Here is a 20,684-nt window from a genome sequence, read left to right on the forward strand (position 1 = left end):
ACACAGCTCGGGGCGCTAAGGGGCCACTCCATTTAACTTACGAGATCCTAGCGCGATTGCAGATGGAAGGACCTTAACCTTAGCCACTACGTGTTCACGATGTGCTGGTAGACGCATGAACGCTGCAGGCGGCCCTGTGCGGTACTCAGTGGCGCCTAGAATAAGAAACTTTGTCTGGAGTCCGAGGTTTTGCAAGCTGTGTTTTTCAGTCTTAGCTTTAGGGACACCTACACTCCGCAGGCCCATCACACACGTGCGTGCACACACACACACACACACACACACACACACCATCCCTTCCTGTGATGTATCTCAGGTCTTGAGGTTTTCTTATAGGAGAAAAGGGGAGTCACAGGGCCCTTGCTTCGAAGCTTGAAGGACAGAGTATCATCCATCCTCATGGTGAAAGAGGACTCCCTCAAGTTGTCCTCCAACCTCCACGTGTGATATAGACACTTGTGTATACATACATACATGCATGCATACATACATACAGGTTTTTACATTTAAAGTTTAAATTAATTAATTTGTTGATACATTCGAGTCAGAGTTTTAAGTAACCCAGGCCGGCCTCCAACTCCTGGTCCTCCTGCTTCCCGAGTCCTAGAATTACAGGTCTGTGGCATCAAGCCTAGCTAAATGGTGTCTCCAACCCCACCCCGGAACCCAGCCCCTGATGTTTACTGAAATATGGTCTCACTCTGTAGTCCTGGTTGACTCTAACTTTCTACATAGCCCAGGCTGGCTTCTAACTTTTAGGAGTAAAATGTCTTCAGTAATTTACACAAACTGCAGCTTTCACTTTTAGCTGCAGGGGAGGAAGGAGCCCGGCTAGGCCACTGCCTGGTGTCTTTGCAAATGCTGTTTCTGTGCTCCCCTGCCCTGCTCCACCTTAACAACTCTTTCTGAAGCCTTCAGCAACTGCAGGATTTTCAGGAGGAATTATTATTATTATTATTATTATTATTATTATTATTATTATTAATTTTCCCACTAATGACACCTTTTCACTACAGAAGTTTTTTTTTTTTCTTTTTTTCTTTTTTTTTTTTTTTTTTTTTTCGAGACAGGGTTTCTCTATGTAGCCCTGGCTGTCCTGGACTCACTCTGTAGACCAGGCTGGCCTTGAACTCAGAAATCCACCTGCCTCTGCCTCCCAAGTGCTGGGATTAAAGGCGTGCGCCACCACCACCCGGCACTGCAGAAGTTTTTGTGTAACTCTGGGTGTATATGTATATAAAACCAGCATACAAATCAAACATTTACTCATGGTAAGTCATAAAGAAATCCATTTTAAAACAATCTTTTAAAATACATATAATTTTACTATTTATTAAAGAAGAAAGCAGTTTATATGCTGAGATGGATGGGCTTGCTTATTTTTACATAAAGACTTGAGATGGATGGGCTTGCTTATTTTTACATAAAGACTTAAATTTGATACTACAGGACACAAAACATCGTCATGGTTTTCAGAGTTGATTGATAATTTTATTTTAAAATCCCCAGTTGCTGGGAGTGTCATTTCACATAAATATGTGGTGCAAAGTAGCAGAACTATATTTTGGAGTGTTGTTTTGAAATTCTCTCCCAGTCCCAAGAAATTTTGTTTTTAAAGATTTATGTTGGTGCTGTAGAGATGACTCAGCCATTAAGAGCACTGGCTGCTCCTCCAGAGGACCCAGGTTCAATTCCCAGCATCTACTTGGCAGCTCACAACCATCTGTAATTCCAGTCCCTGGGGATCTGACACCATCTTCTTGATGCCCCAGGCACTGTATACATATGGTTCATATGTATATGTGTATGTATGCGTATGTATATATATGCATATGTGTATATGTGTACATATATGTACAGATGTTTATGTGATATAATACCTTATATATGTGTGTGTCTTATATATGACAGACACTCATATATAAAATAGAAAAATTAAATCTCCAATTTTTAAAAAATTTGTGTGTGTGTGTGTGTGTGTGTGTGTGTGTGTGTGTGAATATGTACCATATATGTGGGAGTGTCAATGGAGGCCAGAAAAGAGCGTTGGATCTCCTGGAGCTGGACTTGCAGATAGTTGTGTTGTGAACTGCCCCACTCAGGTGCTAGGAACCCAACATCTGCAAGAGCAGCAACTACTGTGGACTACTAAGCCTGGTTCAACAGGAAGGAGGGTAGAGTAAGGTGGGACAGGAACCTCTGATGGCTGTAGAGGGCTTTTAATCCAGCAATATGGCTACTCTGGCTGGAATACAGACCTGCCCTTAGTATACACCTTTAATCCTAGACAATGAAGGTAAAGTTAGTTTGTAGAAGGAAGCACCATGTTTGAAAGTGATGTCTAAATTGAGTGGCAGACAAGGTGACAAATCAGAGAAAGATTTGACAGAATCATATATGCACAACTCTCGCGAGAACAGAAAGGAAAAGGAAACTACTTAAGAGGGAGCAAGCAGAGAAAGAAAGGGAGAGAGGGCACTTTTACCGGGACAGTTGTGTATTGACAGGTTGCAGAGAGAGAGAACAAGTTAGACACAGGTGAAGACAGAATGAGCCAGAGAATGAGAAGGAGCCAGAAGATTAGAACAGATTGCCAAAGTTAGGACTAGGCCAAGCAGAGTACATCCAGGCATTTAAAGAAGCTAGTTTAGATCAGTCAGCGTGGAGAGGAGTTTTGAGCCAGAACAGCTGAGTTGACCAACCAGGCAGAGTTCAGAAAGCGCTAGAAAGGGTAAGCTTATTCAGCAGTAAGTCTCAGGCTAAAAACATGTACAGAGGATAGATGCTTCCGGGACTAGGCCTTAATTAGTAGGAGACAGTATGCCTCCAAGACAACAATTACATGAGACAATAAAAGATGCTTTTACAGTTGGCCAGAGCCATTCTTGCCCCTCATCTCTCTCTTCTTCTTTATCAATAGATCCTTTAAATTTTTTTTTAAATATATTGTTTTACTCTTTGACCTAACCTGGCCTCAGACTTAAGGCCCACCTGCCTCACCTCCAGAACTGTGATTTCTGGCATGTGACCGTGTGTTCTGCAGAACTTTTCATTGCTAATTTGTTTATTTATTTGATTCTCTGAAAAGACTAAAGAGTAGGTTTTCTGGCTTCTCTTGCAGCTAGGTCTAGCCATATGGCCATCCATGCAATCCGTGCCTGCCCTGGGCAACAAGAGCTGGTGTTCATGCAACATTTGAATACAGTACCCCCAACCTCCAGCTTTTCTTTCTCCTGTGGTTTCAGTTACCTGAAGTTATCTACAGTTTGAAAATATTAAATGAATTTTCCAGCCAGGGATAAACAATTCGTAATTTTCAATTTGCAAACCTTTTGTGAGGATCCAAGAATTGCCTGACAAACCACTCGAACACTGATCTCAGTCAGACTGGGATAGTTTGTTGAACATATGGATGCCCCAGGACTGGTCGACTAGGGCCATGGTCCAGATTATGGAACTGAACCCAAGTTAAGATCCTACCGGTTTTTAAAGCCCAAAATTCACAAACATCTGTGCCAAGTTATTTCACCAATTAAAATTTAGGGATAGGAAATTTCCTTGGGGACATGTCTTTGTTGTACATTTAACCTGTTCCTATTGGTTGGGGTAGTCAACTGTGGCAGGGGACTTGGCTTGTCTAATAATATTCATGTTCTAACTTGTCTACCAGGATAGGACTGTCTAACATTTATGTTTGTCAACCAGGATGTCAGTTACCCACATACGTGTCTCTTTCTGCCAAGTAGGATGTCAGCTCCCAGAGAAGTCTTGAGAACTTAAACTTTACTAGACCGCTACTCCAAACGGAAGTCTTATTCCAAATAGTTTCTTATATTGGTGCAGGTATCTCTCTTATGTTGGGGCCCATCTCAGGAACAGTTTATAAAGGCAAATACCATGAAAGCTTAGACACATGTGCAGGAAGTGCTGCTAGGTGGTTGGTTCAGGTCCAAGCTTATTGTGGGTAACTATACAAAACAGTTCTACTGACTTCTATCATGACTGGTTTCCAAGGGTACAGAACATAACCGAATATGTAATCAACTTGGGCTCGAGAAAGTTTCCTAGGAACATCAGAAACATGAGAAAGCTCCCTTATAATGAATGTCAGGCTAGCCAAGTAACAGTTATCTAGGCCTTAGCATTCCATCTAGGCCTCAACATTTTACCTAGGCCTTAACATTCCATTTAGGCCTTGATATTCTCCCTAGGTCCTAACACCTGACTGAGTAGAATGATGAAATCTTGTCTGTTTTCTCTGTTCTGCCTGGAACATGAATTGTTTTCTTGTCTAGAGAGTCCATATTATATATGTTACCCACATGTAACTTATTTGGTACCTGTCTTGCTTACTGGATCGATAGCTACAGTATTGAATGCTGATGCTGGTGGTCAGGTCACCCTAGTGCACTTAATGACAGATCCAAGTACAGAGTCAGTGATGCTGTAGTTCAGAGAATTCAAAGAGACAACTTATAGTGCTTCCTACATTTCAGTTCTCAACTAAGTCTACAAAAGACAAAAAAATACGGTCACTATGAAATATAACGGAATAAAATATTTCAAAAGACAGAGACCATGTTTATTTAACCTATGTTTATGTCATGTTCTTGGTTTTATTATTTATTTTTATTGTTACTCTTAAGTTAAACTTTGTCATGAATAATAGACATGAAAAATATAGCACATATACTATTCACTACTGTGGTGGTTACTTTTCATTGTCGACGTGACTGGGTTTAGAAGCACACAGGAGACATGCTTCTGAATGTGTCTGTGAGAGTGTTTCCAGAGACGTCTGAGTGAGGAGGGAAGACCCACCATGAGTGCAGATGGCTGCATCCCATGGGCCATGGTCCCAGACTGAGTGAAAAAGGCATGAGGAAGAAAGCTGACTGAGTGTTTGACAGTGTCCCCTCTCTGATGCCTGTCTGGGGGTGCAGTGTGACCCACCATATCAAATTGTACTGCCATGGTACACTATGAACTGTGAGCCAAAAGAAACCCTTGCTCACTTGCTTTACTTTCTCACAGCTCTGAGAATAGTAACAAAAGTATTACTAGTGAAGGTTTCAGAATCTACTGGACTGGATACTACTAATAATGGAGTAATAGCAGTGCCCTTTCTTTAAAATATTAAATGCTATGATACATTTCATGTTTATGATTGCAGACAATATAAGGCAACATCAATAAGCAAAGTCAGAAAGTGCCTTTCCTTCATTTAACCAGATGCAGCCCTCTCTGTGTGTAGATTTGTGCAGAGCCGACAGAAGGCAGATATCTTCCTTGTAGCCATCTTGAGCCATATACCCTGAAAAGAGACTTGATTACATCAGCCTACAACAGCTGAGCACATTCTGATAACATCTTTTAGATACCCAGGATCTTCCCTTGGCTGTGTGAGACTTAAAGCTGTGATTTAGAGCTGAGACTTAAGGGTTGACTTAGAGATCAGATTTAGAGACAAGACCTAAGGGCATGACTTAAAGGTGTGACTTAAAGGCATGGCTTAGAAGTGAGACATATAAAAGGTGAGAGGCAGACAGAAGAGTTCAGTACAACTTGGAACTAGGAATTTGTTCCGCGCCCCTCCGTGTCCCCTTCGCCCGCGAAAAAGACACGTGAGGCGGTGTTCGGGTGGTTACTACAGAGAGGCTTTATTCTTGTATAAGCAGAAGCGGAAAGACGGAAAGCCCGGAAAAGACACTGCTTAAATACACCCTAGAGTGACGTGTTCACTTCTGATTGGCTGTTCACTCATTACCCGTAATACGCCCGCCCCGGGATGGGCAGTGACTTTGGCACGCTTTTTGCCTTTCGCACCTGTGCAGTCAGTTGTTTACTAGTGGGAGGACAGGATGCCCACGCCATCTTGTAATGGCGAATGCTGACACGCTCACACGGCTCCCAACAGGAATTAGGTTAGAGAATACAACTTACAGTACAACTTGGAGTAGGAATTAAGCACTTGAGTCTTGGCACTTGGAGGAAGAACTTGGAATTAGACATTAGGCACTTAGCACTTGGAAGAAGTAACTTGGAACTTGGAGGCACTAGGGACTAGGGACTAGGGACTAGGAACTCAAGACTTGGGACTTGGAGAGGAGAAGAGAGACTGAAGAATAAATGGGATTGAATCACACTCTGTCTGGTCTCCATTCCTCACATCAGTCCTCACTCTCTCTCTTGCTGAACCCCGACCCGCAGCAGACTGGAACTGCTTGGGGCAGTGCGGGCTAACAAGTTAGTCCCCAAGGCTTTTGGCAGTGAGAGTCCCAACATTGACAGAACGGTCCGAGACATTTTGGACCCCAAACGTGGGGTAGAGCAGTTCTCAACATTTCTGGCCCCCAAGCGTGGGGCAGCTCGGGCCACAACACAGATTGACTTCATTAGTTGACTTGAGTAGGAAGTTGACCACAGAGACTCTTTTAGTCTTCCTAATATGAGTCTCCCATGAGTGTCTTCACCATCTGCCAGGAGTCCCAAAGTGGTGTTGGTCAATTCTTTGAGGTTTGTTACTCTGACTCTTTTTAAGGATGCCTTCCTTTTTTGCAGACCCAGCCACCAGCAATCAAAACTGTTAGATAAAGATAGAACTGGCTCCCAAACATTGATTGAAACCCTTCTGCCCAAATCCCTTTTCAGAGCATAGACTTTTTTTTTTTTTTTTTTTTTTTTTTTTTTTTGGAGAGGAACAAAGGCAGCAGAAAAAGGTAGGAAAACTTAGGAGAACATGAAAAGGAAAAGGAACCCTGTGGTAGTTTAAAGGAGAATGGCCCCCACAGGTTCATCTATTTGAATACTTGGTCTCTAGTTGGTGGAACTGTTTTGGGAAAGATTAGGTGATGTGGCCTCATTGGAGAAAGTGTGTCACTTGGGATGGACTTTGAGGTTTCAAAAGTTCACACTAAGCCTAGTGTTACACACACTCTTTGCCTCCAACTTTCAGATAAGATGTAAGCTCTCAGCTACTGCTCCAGTGTTAGACCTGCCCGCCTGCTGCTGCTCTGCTTCCTGCCATGATGATTATGGTCTAAGCCTTTGAAATTGTAAGCAAGCCTTTGATAAAATGCTTTCCTAAGTTGCCTTGGTTTTTGTTTTGTGTGTGTGTGTGTGTGTGTGTGTCTTCATAGCAATAGAACGGTAAGAAAGACAGAATTTGGTACCAGGGACTAAGATATATCAGTAACAGGCCTGACCATGCTGTTTATTGGAGAAATATGGAATATATTGAGACTCTGGGCTAGAAAATTGGTTGAATATTGCAAGCATGTTTGCCCAGCCATCCAAGTAGAAGTTTGGGAGACAGCAGTGCTAAGAGTCATGTGAACTGCAGAGGCCCCGGTTCAAAAGGTTTCAGAGGGAACACTATTAGCAGCTAAGCTAGAAATCTTTCTTGTAGTATTTTGGCAAATAGTGAGGCTGCTTTCTGCTCTTGTCCTAAAGATCTGCCCTAGGCTAAACTGAAGAGTTTGAGACTAATGTCGTTGGCAGAGGAGATTTCAAGGCAGCCTAGTACTGACTGTGTCATGTGGTTATCAGTGATCACTCTTATGCAGATCTACAATGATAAAGAACAAGCAGAGAAAAATGAAATACAAAAATGAAATGTACAGTTTGAGGAGCAAAATAGCACCAAGGAAATTAATTTTGAACTCAAGGCTTGGGCTCAAAGAGATAGGAAGTTTAAAGAAAGGTCTGGTGAGAAATGAAATAAAAGGGCTGTACCCTCAGGGCAAGACCGCACTTAACCATCGAGGCTTCCAACTTATGAAAAGAAAATGCCTAGGGACTTTCCTCCTGAAGTAAAGGGAAGCTTATTCAACAAAGGAAAGCATTAAGTCAGCACTTATGAAAATAGAATTCAAGGAGGGGTGCAGGTTCCAGACTAAGCTAGCAGAACTTGGCTTCTTTAGCTATGTGGTTCTGGCTTAAGAGTCAAAAAGGATACAGGACTGGAGAGTTGTCAGATCTTCCTCTGTGGCTAAGAAAAGATGCCAATGTGGGGCCTGTGGCAGAGGAGTCCCTGCACGAGGCTCAGAGAGACCTTTTCATGAAGCTTCGAGTGTGAAGCCTGGATTGTATTGGACAACCCAAGATGTTGGAGATGTCTGCGCCATGGGCTGTTTGCCAGGGCGAGGTCCATACAGGGAGTAGAACCAGCCCGAGAGAAAGAAGTGCGCTTCAATCAACAAAGCTGGGAGGAGCGAAAGATCTAAAGAGCCAATTAAGCCCTTTGATATCAGACATGGGATTCCAGGACTTGGAGTTTGCCCTACTGGGTTTGGTCTTACTTTGGCTCAGTATTTCCTCACTCTGCTCCTAATCCTTCTTTTGGAAATGGTCATGTATATTTTGTGCCACTGTATCTTAGAAGTATGTAGTTCGCTTGTCATTTTGGTTTCACAGAAGGTTACAGTTAAGAGATTGCCTAGCGTCTCAGGAGAGACTTTGGACTTTCAACAGTCTTGAGGCTGTAAAAGACTATAGGGGCTTTTGAAATTGGACTACATTAACTTTGCACTATGATATGGCTACAAACCTATGGGGACCCGGGAGTAGAATGTGGTGGTCAGAATGAGAATGCCCCCCATAGTCATAGGTTTGAATTACTGGTTCCAGTTGGTGGAACTGTTTTGGGAAGGATTAAGAGGTGTGGCTTGTTGACAGAGTGACGGAGGCGTATTACTGGGATGGATGGACTGTGAGGTTTCCAAAGCCCATCCTAGACCCAGTCTTTGTTTCTGCCTCCAACTTCAGATAAAATATAAGAACTCAGCTACTGCTCCAGTGCCATGTAAGCCTGCCAGCCATGCTCTTACCATGCTGGTCATGGACTCACCCCCTGAAACTGAAAGCAAGCCCACAATTAAATGCTTGCTTGCTTTCTTCCTTCCTTCCCTCTGTTCTCTTTCTTTTCTTCTTTTTTTTTTTTTTTTTTTTTTTAAATTTTCACTTGTTTGTTTGTTTTGAGGCAGGGTTTTCTGTGTAGCCCTCCCTGGCTGTCTGTAGACCAACAGCACTCAGAGATTGACTTGCTTTTGCTTTCCAGGTGCTGATATTTAAGGTGTGCACCACCACCACCTGGCTAAATGCTTTCTTTTATAGGTTGTCTTGGTCACGGTGTCTTGTCACAGCAATAGAAAAGTAACTAAAACCAAATTCTTGAATCCAGTTGACTGCCGTCTCCAGCAAAGAAGCCTGAATCCCAGCACAGTTACAGCTGCTCCTGGCTTTTCTCCCTCTCCAGCTGTGAACCTGTAAGATTTTCTAGGACTTTCACCAAAAGCATCATTACAGAGAAAGGACGTCTTAAACCCTTCAGGCAGCCTTAGTGTCTGCTGGTTTTGCCTTATGAGTGTTAGATCTGAGCTAAGGGCTAACAGATCACATTTGCCTGCAGTCTTGAAGACACTTGCAGTCTCCTACATGGAGGAAGCCTCTGACAGGCTCCCAGCTACCATAATGCTTATGGAAGGAAATGCTAAAATCCAGAGGTGAGGCAGCTCTCAGCCAGCCCACACAGTTCACTCGGGGTTCTCTGATGCTGCAGGGGAAAGGAGACAACCTGTCTGAACTTGTAGGGCAAACACCCTACAAGGTACCAGGACTGGAGGAGAAGGCAGGCACGTTGGGAATCATAGACCTCACATATCAAAGGGCAGAGACACGTCCATCCCAGCCACCCTATGAAGGCACCTAGAAAGTCATTCCTACACTTCTCCCTCACTTTCTCTAGACTCCTTCCCCTCTTCCCCACAGATCAAAGCCCCCTCTGTCACCCTCTCCTAACCTTTTAAAGTATGTTTTCCAGTCAGAAAGTTCCCTCTTCGTTCAGACCCTGCCATGTTCTATTACTAAAGTAATCTGGAGGGTGGGGAGGAGCCCACTTTGTGTCCTCCGACAGATTTTGATTCTGCCCAAGGTGACTCTGGAGCTATCCTCTTATCTCATCAATAGAAAAAAGAAAGAAAGGGGACAGGGGAGGGGGAGTGAAGGTGCATCAAAATGACATGCATGGCTAATGCTAAGACATTTAATTGTGACTCTCCTTTGGTGAGCCATACCCACAATTGAAAATATGTCTTAGAAAGAAATCTTCAGATTCTTGACACTTCCTCTTTTGAGCCAGCAGACTCCTCACTGCTTCAGTCAATAGAATGTGGTAGACGCTAAGCTCTGCCTGTTTCAAGGCAGGTCATAAAAGGCACAGAAACCAGGCAAGCCACCCAGCTGCACAGCTACTGCAGTCCTGGAGAGGCTGAGCCAGGCCTCCATGCCCCAGAAGAAGACCCTAGGCATCCAGGCACCAGGCAAGCATGTGAAGCAGCTGTCATAGACATGGTTCCTCCCTTTTTAGCTCAGAAGTAACTCCAGCTCCTAAGTCATCTCAGCTATAGCCAGGAGTCACCAGAGTCCTGGACCAAAGGTTCATCTCAAGGAATTCCAGTAGACCAGGTCCTGACTAACACATCAACAGGTCCCAAGCAAGGGAGGAACGGTGAAGAAACAAGAAAGGAACCAATTTCAGTGAAGCTAACGCCAAAGCCCTCTGTGTGGGCTCGTGTGTGTGTGTGTGTGTGTGTGTGTGTGTGTGTGTGTGTGTGTGTGTGTAACACTGTAACACTGTGTTTCTTTTTCAGTTGCTCTCCACCTTGGTTTTTGAGACAGAATCTCTTATTGAATCTGAAGATCACCAATTAGCTGGGCTGAGTTTGGCCCCAGGGATGGGGTTATAAACTTGTACTACTATTGTCTGGTTTTAAATTTTTTAAATTACTTTTGTTATGGGGAGCCCACCAGGGATAGCCACCCAGACATAATCCCCACTGGTTTTATGGACATGAATCAAAACACTGGCTAACTCTGTTCTGGGGGCATAATTGGTCCTAAGGACAGTGGTTTAGTTGGCCATGTAGTTGAGGATACAGATTTCCACTGTTAACCCAATTAAATTAAGAACCAATGATCAGCCTTGGAGACCAGGTAAACTGAGACTGATACAGAGATAAGTCTCCTTTCTTTCCTTTCTTTTAGCTTCCTATGATCGTTTTCCAGAATTAGCACTGAATGGTTGGCATAGAAACAGCAAGTTTCTCTTAAGGACATGCAAAGTTTTCCTTGTTTCTCAAAGAGGGGTCCAGCCTCCTTCAGTTCTGTAGGACTATCTCTGCAAGGGAGTCAACTTGGATCTCCAGCCTGGAAATGGAATTTTCCTAATAGCCTAGGCCTATGTCTATCTGAGAACTGAGTTCTTTAAGTTTTCGGTTCCCAACAATCAAGACTGAGGTGCCTATGACAGTTGTACCAGCTACTAGGATTGGGAGCAGAATAGGGCCCTGTTTGACCTTCACTGAGTCAAGATCATCTGTCTTCTCCATTGTGGGCATATACATGAGCGACAAGGTAGACCTGTGGTCTACATAGAGTGGGGGGTATAAGCTCCCAGTGACTTGGAGGAGACCTGTTAATTCAAGCAAGCCAGGTCATTTGAAGATACTTAGACAAAGTACCTTGTCCTTGGCAGGACAACCCACTATGGCAGGGAGTGCATAAGATTGTGATTCCTCTAGGCTTTTTCTAGCCAGTCTTCTCCACAAACTGATTTACTGACCCTCATCTCTCCCCTAAATCCATATTATTCTACCCTTGGAAAGGACACAGAAAGAGAGCAGAGGTCTATCAAAAAAAGATAGAGTTTCCCAACCCCTGGTTTTACTAAATTCCCATAACCAGGTTTGGGGCTGATGAGGATTGTGTATCTCGGGTTAGTAAACTCTGTACAGCCTTATGTCTAATGAGTCTGAGGTCCAAGTGACAGTCCATCTGTTCTCAGCTGCCTTTTTCCCCAAGGGATGACACCAGCTACTTTGGCAGTTTTAGTGGTGAGGATACCTGGGTAGAGTCCCTTCAAAACAGGTTCCAGAATTCAGGCAGGGTTCATCTTTATCCAAACCAAGTCTCCTGGCTGGAAGTGGCGGGCGGGTCAGAGGTGGGAGAAGGCAGGATTCACTTCTCAGGCTGACCAATGGTCTGGCGAGCTTCCATCGAAGCCTGCAAGGACTTGAGAAGACAGTGATTAGGCCAGTGATTCTGAACCTGTGAGTGATGACCTCTTTGGATGTTGAACAACCCTCTCACAGGGGTTCCCCAAGACTAGCAGAAAACACAGATATTTACACTACAGTTCATAACACTATCAAAGTTATACTTACGAAGTAGCAACAAAATAATTTTATGATTGGGGTCACCACAACATGAGGAACTGTATTAAAGGGTAGCAGCACTGGGAAGGTTGAGAATCACTATATTAAACAGTTCTGCAAGGACAAAATCTTAGAGTTTGTAAAGGATGGGAAGTGGTCCCCCAAACATAACTTTAAAATGAGTAAGCCCCTTGCAGTAAGGAGTACATTGGCCTCTGAGCAGAGCTGGGGGAGGGACAAGCTGCCTAATTTTCCCCCCACCCCTGGTTTCTAGAACCAATTTGGTCCCGATCTATTCATCCTTTTTACCTGACCCGAGCTCTGTAGTCTACACACAATGCAGTTTCCAATGATCATTTAATATTTTGTCAAATTTTGAGACACTTTGTCCATGAAGGCCAGGCCATTGTTGGACTCTAAATCTAGGTGTGGTCCATACCTAGGAATTACTTCCTGAAGAAGTTTCTTAGTAACTTTTGGAGCAGTCTTTGTTTGGGTGGGTTAGGCCTCTACTCACCCTGAAGTGTCTACAAACACCAACAAACACTTAGAACAAAAAGCAGTAGGCATGAGTGCAGTAAAGCCCAGCTCACAGTTCCTCAGGCCTACTTCTTCAAGCCCGAATTCCTTGTGGGCTCTTGCCACTCCTTCGGCATTTACCTGAACCCAGGTGGCACATCTGAACGTGGTCTTTTCAATCAAGGTTTCCAAATTTAGAACATAATACCTGAGTCTAAGAAGTTCAGCAGTTTCTTTGGCTCTTAGGTAAGTGGCTTGGTGGAGATCTGAAACCAGTTGCCTCCCTAGACTCACAAGAAGGATGGACCTGCCAGCTGGCAGCATCTACCATCCTTGTTTATTCTCGCTTGTGTCTCTCACAGTCAATCTCAGCAGGGGTTTGTTCCAGGTGGTCTTGTAAAATGGGCTTTGACTTGGTGACCAAGACTTAAAAAGGCCCCATTGGTTCCAGGGCCACTTCCTGGGCAGTTAAGTCAGCCATTTTGTTGCTCCTGGCTTCTGGGTAATCTCTTTTGTGATGTCCTTTGTAATGGACAATGGCCACTCTCTTAGAGAACCAGATAGCCTCAAATAGGGCTAAGATTTCTTTTCTATTTGTGATTATTTTCCTGATGATGTTAGCAATCCTCTTTCCCTGTATAGAGCCCCATGGACATGGCACAAGCATATCAGCTCTCAGTGTGTGTGTGGTGGTTGCCTTCTTTTTCCCCCACCAGAAGACCGAGTCAAACCTGAAAGCTCAACTTGTGGAGTTGAGGTTCCCCTGCTCAAAGACTGTTCCCAGATCTTATCTGGGGTCACTGCCACTGCCCCACATACCCAATCCCATCTTGGATGAAACCATTCCCATCTGTGAACAACACTTCGGCTGATGCTGCCAATGGAATGTCAGTCAGATCAGGCCGGACAGACTGGATTGGGTCAGTAACTTCAAGACAGTCATGCAGGGGACCCACATGATTGTCATCTGGCAGGGTTGGCATCTTGTGGAACTGAATGTGGAGTTGATTCAGAAACAATGTATTGGGTCATCTGGACATTAGACACCTCCTCTCTTGGGTATCCCCCTCAAGAGGGCCTCTATAGAGTGTGCGGCTGTCAGAAGCAGTTCCTGATCTAAAGCTAATTTGTCATCTTCTTCTACTACCAGGGTGATGGCAGCTATGACCCTTATACATGCTGGCCATCTGGCTGCTACCAGGTCAAATCTCTTAGACAGATAAGCCATCTGTCTTTTCTAGAGTCCTGGAGCTTGCATGAGGATCTCCTAGGCAATGCCTCTGGCTTCGTCCACTTACAAGTGGAATAGTTTAATAATGTATGAGAAGCTCAGGACTGAGACAGATACCAGGGCCTTTTTCAAGGTTTTGAGGGCTTTCTGCTGAGTCTCAGTCTGTTCCAAAGGCTGTATACCCTCGGGGCTGGCATAGAGGGCCTTGGCTATCTCAGCAAGCTCGATTAACCATAGCCAACAATACCCAACCACTCCCAGGAATTCCCATACTTGCTTTTTCAATTTGGAAACAGGGATTTGCAGGACGACTGGGACGTGGTCATGAGAAAGCATCTGCCTTCCTTCCTCCAAGTATCGCCTAGGCATGTGATCTGAGGGACACGGAGCTGGGCCTTTGTGGATGATACTCTGTACCCCATTGCTTGGAGGTCCTCCAAAAGGCCTTCTGTTGCCTGTTCACACTCCTCCTCAGTGGTTGGAGCTAGGAGTAGGGCACTTTGTGGTTAATTTTATCTAAACTCCAACAGAGCTGCTCTCGGGACCCCATCAGATGATGCTGGCAAGTCCCTGAACCCCTTCTCCTGATCTATTTCCCCCATTTCCTCTCTTATCTGTTTCACCAAAGGCAGCAATAACTGAACAAGAGAATTTCTTTCCCTGTGTGTCTGCAGCTGAACTCGACTGTTGTAAACTTTCTGAGCAATTTCCAGAAGTTGAAACCTACTCATGCCTTCAAATTTGTCTAATTTCTCGAGCTTTCTTTTCACGCCTGGGGCTGACTGCTTGACAAAGGCAATATTAGAGGTTCACTGTTTTGGGGGGACATCTGGGCTTATGGAAGTAAATATCGAATATGTCTCACAGGGCCTTTCCAGAAAGTCGGTAGGAAATTCATTAGGTCCTGGGGTGAGCTGGTAGGTTTTCTGACTGTCACTTTTAATCCTCCCAGTATTTGGTGGAAAAGTGCCCACCAAATACTTAGTTTCCAACAGGCTGATGAGGGGCTGTGGCTTCTCTAAAGAAAAGAAAGGATTTGGGGTCTTCCAATTTTACAAGGTACTGGTAGAGGAGACATGAACTAATCAACTATGAACAAGGACGGGGTTGGATTCTCTCTCTCTCTCTCTCTCTCTCTCTCTCTCTCTCTCTCTCTCTCTCTCACACACACACACACACACACACACACACACACACACACACTCCCAGCTCTGTGACAGACCCAACCAGTTGCTTCGAGTAGGCAAGGGAGGAGGAGAGAGTACAGGTAACTATTTCCTCTTCTCTGCCTCAGGGCTGGAAGAACAGGTAGAGGTTTCAAGTTTCTCTAGGCACCTTAGTCCAGGTCAAAAGGTTTTGGGGAAAAAAAAAAAAAGCCACAGGTCTTAAGCCTGGGTGGGATTGGGGTGGGTCCATTGTGTCAATAGTCTGACAGCCAAAGGGAGGGGCTCGAACTAGCTAATTGCATTCTGCAGCCACTTTCCCAAGTGAGTCATCTCTCCAGCCCCAGAAAGCCTTCTTAGAGGTAGAGAGTGTAGCCCCACACTCTGATAGCAAGAGGAACTGGGAGGGGCAGGCAGTTTGGTCAGAGTTGGGGGTGTGGGGGTGGGAGAGTAGGGGGTGGGTGGTACCCTGTTGACCATCAAATTCTAAATTTGCTGGTAGTGCCTGAGAATTATTCCCATTTGTGGGCAGTTCTGCTTCTCATCTGAGACAGTTGCCTGCAGGAATTGCTGCTCTAGGAACCAGAGAGAAGCCGGAGAGAAGAAATAAGAACAGCAGAGAAAGATGTCTTTTTCAAATTCCCAGACCCAGAATCTAAATGCCTGAGGAGATGGTGGGTGTGAGATTGGAGATGGTTTGTTATACAATAGTGTATCGGAACAAATGAGATGTTTTAAGCTAGGTTTTCACCACTAGGAAAAACTTCCTAACTGCTTGGCTCCTGGCACCAGGCTAGGGTCTAAGCACATGCTGAGAAGCAAATGTCAGAGTCTCAGAGTGACTCTGCTGTAGGAAGGACTGGTGTCACCACAGTGTGCTGTGGCAGCAGAAAGGGGCTGGTGAACTGAACCTAACTGCAGTCTGTACAGAGGAGGCCTCATGCTTAAAGGGAGATGGAGTGGGGAAGGGTGGATAAGACTCAGTAGAAAGTTCATTGTAGAGGGCTGGCGTGATGGAGAAATCGTTCATCTTCCCACAGGCTGAGAGACAGAGGCCCATCCTCTTTCTGAATGCTTCTCTCCTCTGTCTCTCTATCTCCCTGCCTCCCTCTCCACGATGTCCTCCTCCTTTCTTCCCCTCCCTTCTTCCTCCCCCCTCCCCGTGTGTGAGTGCCAGTGTGGCCTTGAACTTGCAATTCTCCAGCCTCAGCATCCTGAGCGCTTGGACTCTAGCCGTGAGCCACCACATCCATCTTGATGATGATGCTTTGAAAACTCAGCTTAAGTGGGAGGCAAATTCACATCTCAAAGGGACAGAGGAAGGATTTGGGCCTATGAAGCCTTTTGCTATAAACATGGAAAGTCTTGCTGAGGGCCTGGGTCCATGTGGCTTCAGTACTGCACACTAAGCAGATATGTAGCGAGGTACTCCTCGGCTTATCCCAGGGGTCATCTATTGGACACTCTGCTAATGCTGGCTTGAGTCATTTAACTTTGGAGGAGACAGAGAGACCAAGCACTCAGTGTTCTCAGAACACAATGATGCTTGGTCAGGAAGAAGGCGCTGTGGGGCATGACTGTACCTACCTGTAGCCCCAGCACTTGGGAGGCTGAGTGAAGAGGAACATGAGTTTGAGGCGAGCTTGTACAGTGTCAATCCAACCTGCCTCCTCTATCCTGGGGAGGGGACTTTAAAAAGAACACTCAGGAAACCCTGTGAAGAACAAGTCTGAAATAGTATTTAGGGGGGGGATATTCTATGCCCCCTTTGCTCCCAAATAACTGTTGGGCATTTCTATGCCCCACGCTAGCCTGTTTTAAGTCCTGAATAAATACAGAGATTGTTTTTAATAAGCTGCATGCATTGAGCTGGCAGCTTTTGAGCTAGTCTAACCCTCTAATGCTGCCTATTCCCCAGCCATGGGGTCCTGTACCTGCCTCTGAATCTTGCCCTGGCTCACTCTGGTCCCTGTATGTCCTCACTGATGCTCTCCCTGGTCCCTCCACCTGGTGTCTCTACACCTTCTTCTCTCCCTCCTCCCTGACCTGGGACCCTTTCACTGCAATTGGATGTCCTGCCTTCTCTCTTTCCTCTGCCCATTTATGGCTGAATCTGCTAATTTAGTAACCAATCAGAGGTGATGGAAAACAACTTTTATGTAATATTGAGACTCGAGATGTTTGAACGTGCCAACATGTATCTGGAATGCAGCCAGATGTCTGGGCATAGAAGTCAGCAATCGAATACACAGTGCACACAACCATCCCTCAACACCAGTCTGCCTCCATCTTAGGCTTGAAAGCCATATGATAGGAAAGACAAATTAGGCACATTCCTGTTTGTGATTAAACCTCTGCTTCTTGAGGATTGGGTAATGCCCCACCCGTAACCTTAACTGCATGGTTCTATACTGTATATTCTAGAAAATGGCAACCATGTCTTTGTTTCAAAAAGTTATTACAACCACCTTGCAACCCTACCTTTGGCCACCCATGACTGTCCTGCTGTACTCACCTTGCCACCGTGTCTTTGTTTCAGGAGGGACTAATTTGTTATGCTTATGTTCTGTTCCTGTAACCCGGACTACATGGTCCACCAAATCCCCCATCTGGAAAGCCCCTTATCCCTGGTCTATAAGTGCCTTGTTTTTCCTCTTCCTCATGTCCAATGCAAACCTTTGGAACCCCAGCTTACTGGGAGGCAGCCTGTGTACACAAATAAAAGAGCTTACTTTAATTACTTTCTTTATTTAATTAATTTGACCATGATGGCTTGGGTCTCTGGTTTTTCCCCCTCCCATCTTTGGGGTTAACACCTGTCTAAAACTATGGCAGAGGGAGAAGCTGACACAGCCTAGGGGCTTGATAGGGTTCCCATTCTCTCCAGTTAAAGAAATAAAAAAGCAGGAAAAATCTGGACCACAAAAGGTGGTAGCAGAGACATCTCCAACATTGAAGACAGCAGCAGACAGGAACAAGTGAAGAAAGGCTTTTATTGGGGGATGAGGAGACATACACAACGGGCAGCAGGTATAAAACTGAGCTGCTTTACCCATAATATGTTCTACACAGCTGATGGAAGAGTTTCAATGATTATAGAGGGTTGGAATGGTGCAGGTCCAGAGCCAACTTATCATGAGCTATCTTAGCCTCCTAAATATCCATTTATTGCCCATTTCTGTGTGTGATCTAAAACCTTTGTGAATGTTCAACAAATCCTTTTGTGATATATAAGAAGATCCCCTGTTTTCACCAACCCAAGAGCTAAGAATGACTTCACATAGCATCTGAGGCCCACAGCTGGGGTTTTCCCACTTTACTGTAAACTGCCTGTCTGATGTACACACCAATGTATTTGAAAGTATTTGGATTTAGGACTTTCTTTGTTCTAGTACTATAAAAACTTCATGAAGAGCTGTTGAGGAGACTGCTCAACAAGATGTTGGCCACCAAGCCTCACACACACACACACACAAACACACACACACACACTCACATAGTACATAGCACATGTATGAACACACACAAATATATACACTCACAATAAATAAATATGATTAAAAGATTTTAGAAAACCAACATTTTTTTACTTCATTGGAACATAGACTTCAAGATCACTTAAATCTGTGGCCACTCAGATTTGACTCCAGAATACTGTGTAGGGGTTTGAATGAGAAAGACTGTCATAGGCTCATAGTGCTTGGTTAACAGGGAGAGGCACCATTTGAAAGGATTAGAAGAGTTAGAAGGTATGGCCTTAGTGGAGGAAGTGTGTAACTGGGGTTGGGCTTTGAAGTTTTCAAAAGACTAATCTGGCCTGGTGTCCCTCTCTCTTCCTGCTGCCTGCGGATCCAGATGTAGAACTCACAGATACTTCTCCAGCACCATTCTGCCTGCATGCCCCCAGGTTCCCTGTCACAAGGACAATGAACTGCCATGCTTCCCACCGTGATGATAATGGACTGAACCTCTGAACCTGTAAGCCAGCCCCAATTAATGCTTTCCCTTATAAGAGCTGCCATGGTCGTGGTGTCTCTTCAGAGCAATAGAACACTAAGACAAACTGCTTCTTATTCCATTTGAGGTGACAGCTGTGTTTCTTGCATTGACAGGCATCATTTCTTGGCTCTTGTTTCTCATTTCTTCATTTAAAACTTTTGATTTTGTTTTGTGTGTGTGTGTGTGTGTCTGAGAATATGCCTACATACCACAAGCATTCAGGAGTCTGTGGCCATCAGAAGCAGTGTTGGATCCCCTAAGAATGGAATTACAGACAATTATGGGCCACCAAATGGGTGCTGAGAATTAAACCTGGGGCCTTTGGAAGAGCAGCCAGTGCTCTTACCTGATGTGATATCTTTCAAATGCTTGTTTTACATTTCTTGAGACAGGGTCTCAGGCAGTCCAAGCCTAAAACTTGCTATGTAGCAGAGGGTGACTTGAACTTTTGATCCTCCTGCCTCTGCATCTGTTTCCAGAGAGCTAGCATTTTGTTTAATGTTGCTTGCAATGCATTTGTTTAGGGCTGACCACTGGGATCGGATAATCTATCCAGAAGCTAATTTCTAGAGAAAACTGATTCTTCTTCTCTCAGAAGCCATAAGCTTCTATAAGCTCTTCACTGGGGTGGGTGGGTTTCTTATAGTTTGTTTGTTTGTTTGTTTGTTTGTTTATTTATAGTTGGTGGTTTTGTTTTTTAGTTTTTCAGGAGGCCTGTGTGTGGTGGCAAGTATTCCGCCATATCCCCAGCCCAAGGCATAATTAAGGAAAGGTAAACCAGTGGATACTGGAAAGGTCTTTGGGTTTTCTGGGTTGGGCCTCCTCTGTGAGAAAACATGCAGATATGTGGGGGACAGCCATCAGTCATGTTAACCTGGAAACCCAGGTGGAAGCACAGGAAGAGCCCCACTCAGTGTGTCCCTCAGAAAGACAGTATGGTGTCTCCCTCATCAAGGAGTTAATCCACTATTTTCACAGGGATCACAAGATGAAAAGTCCAGAAAGTACCAGTAGGGTCCAGTTTCACAGAGACATTCATTTCTGAGGCATGGGGTGAGAAAAGATGGTCTCCAACAACTTGCAGGCTCCGGGCAGAAGCCTAAAGAGGAAGTTTCCCCAGGATTGAGGAGGGCACACGGCTTGGAGTGAACCCTGCAAAGGACAGCTTACAGGTAACTCCACCCTGTGCCAGGTACCCAGGCTCTAGCCGTGCAGGAAGTTAGGTGCTATCGGAAACCTAGGGCCTCACCTCTGGGCCAGCCTCCAGATAGTTAAGATCTGCGGTCAGATTGGAAAACAGACAAGGATTACAATTCAGAAGAGCTTGGAGTGGCTGCCAAATTGGAATGCTTCTCCACAGAAGCTTAGGGTGGAAGAAAAAGGATGGAGCCCAGGTAACAGACAGAAAGAGCAGGTGGTTATTGGCTCTCAGTGTGGACGGTAAACGGCTGGACTTGAGTTTTCCCACATGGTTGCACTTCATCCTAATGGTGACTTTGCAAAGACAAGGAAGTAGCCTCCTAGGGGTAAAGTGTATACTTAAGGAAGGGAAAGAAAAAA

The sequence above is a fragment of the Arvicanthis niloticus genome, chromosome 5, assembly GCF_011762505.2.
Source record: "Arvicanthis niloticus isolate mArvNil1 chromosome 5, mArvNil1.pat.X, whole genome shotgun sequence".
Classification (NCBI taxonomy): domain Eukaryota; kingdom Metazoa; phylum Chordata; class Mammalia; order Rodentia; family Muridae; genus Arvicanthis; species Arvicanthis niloticus.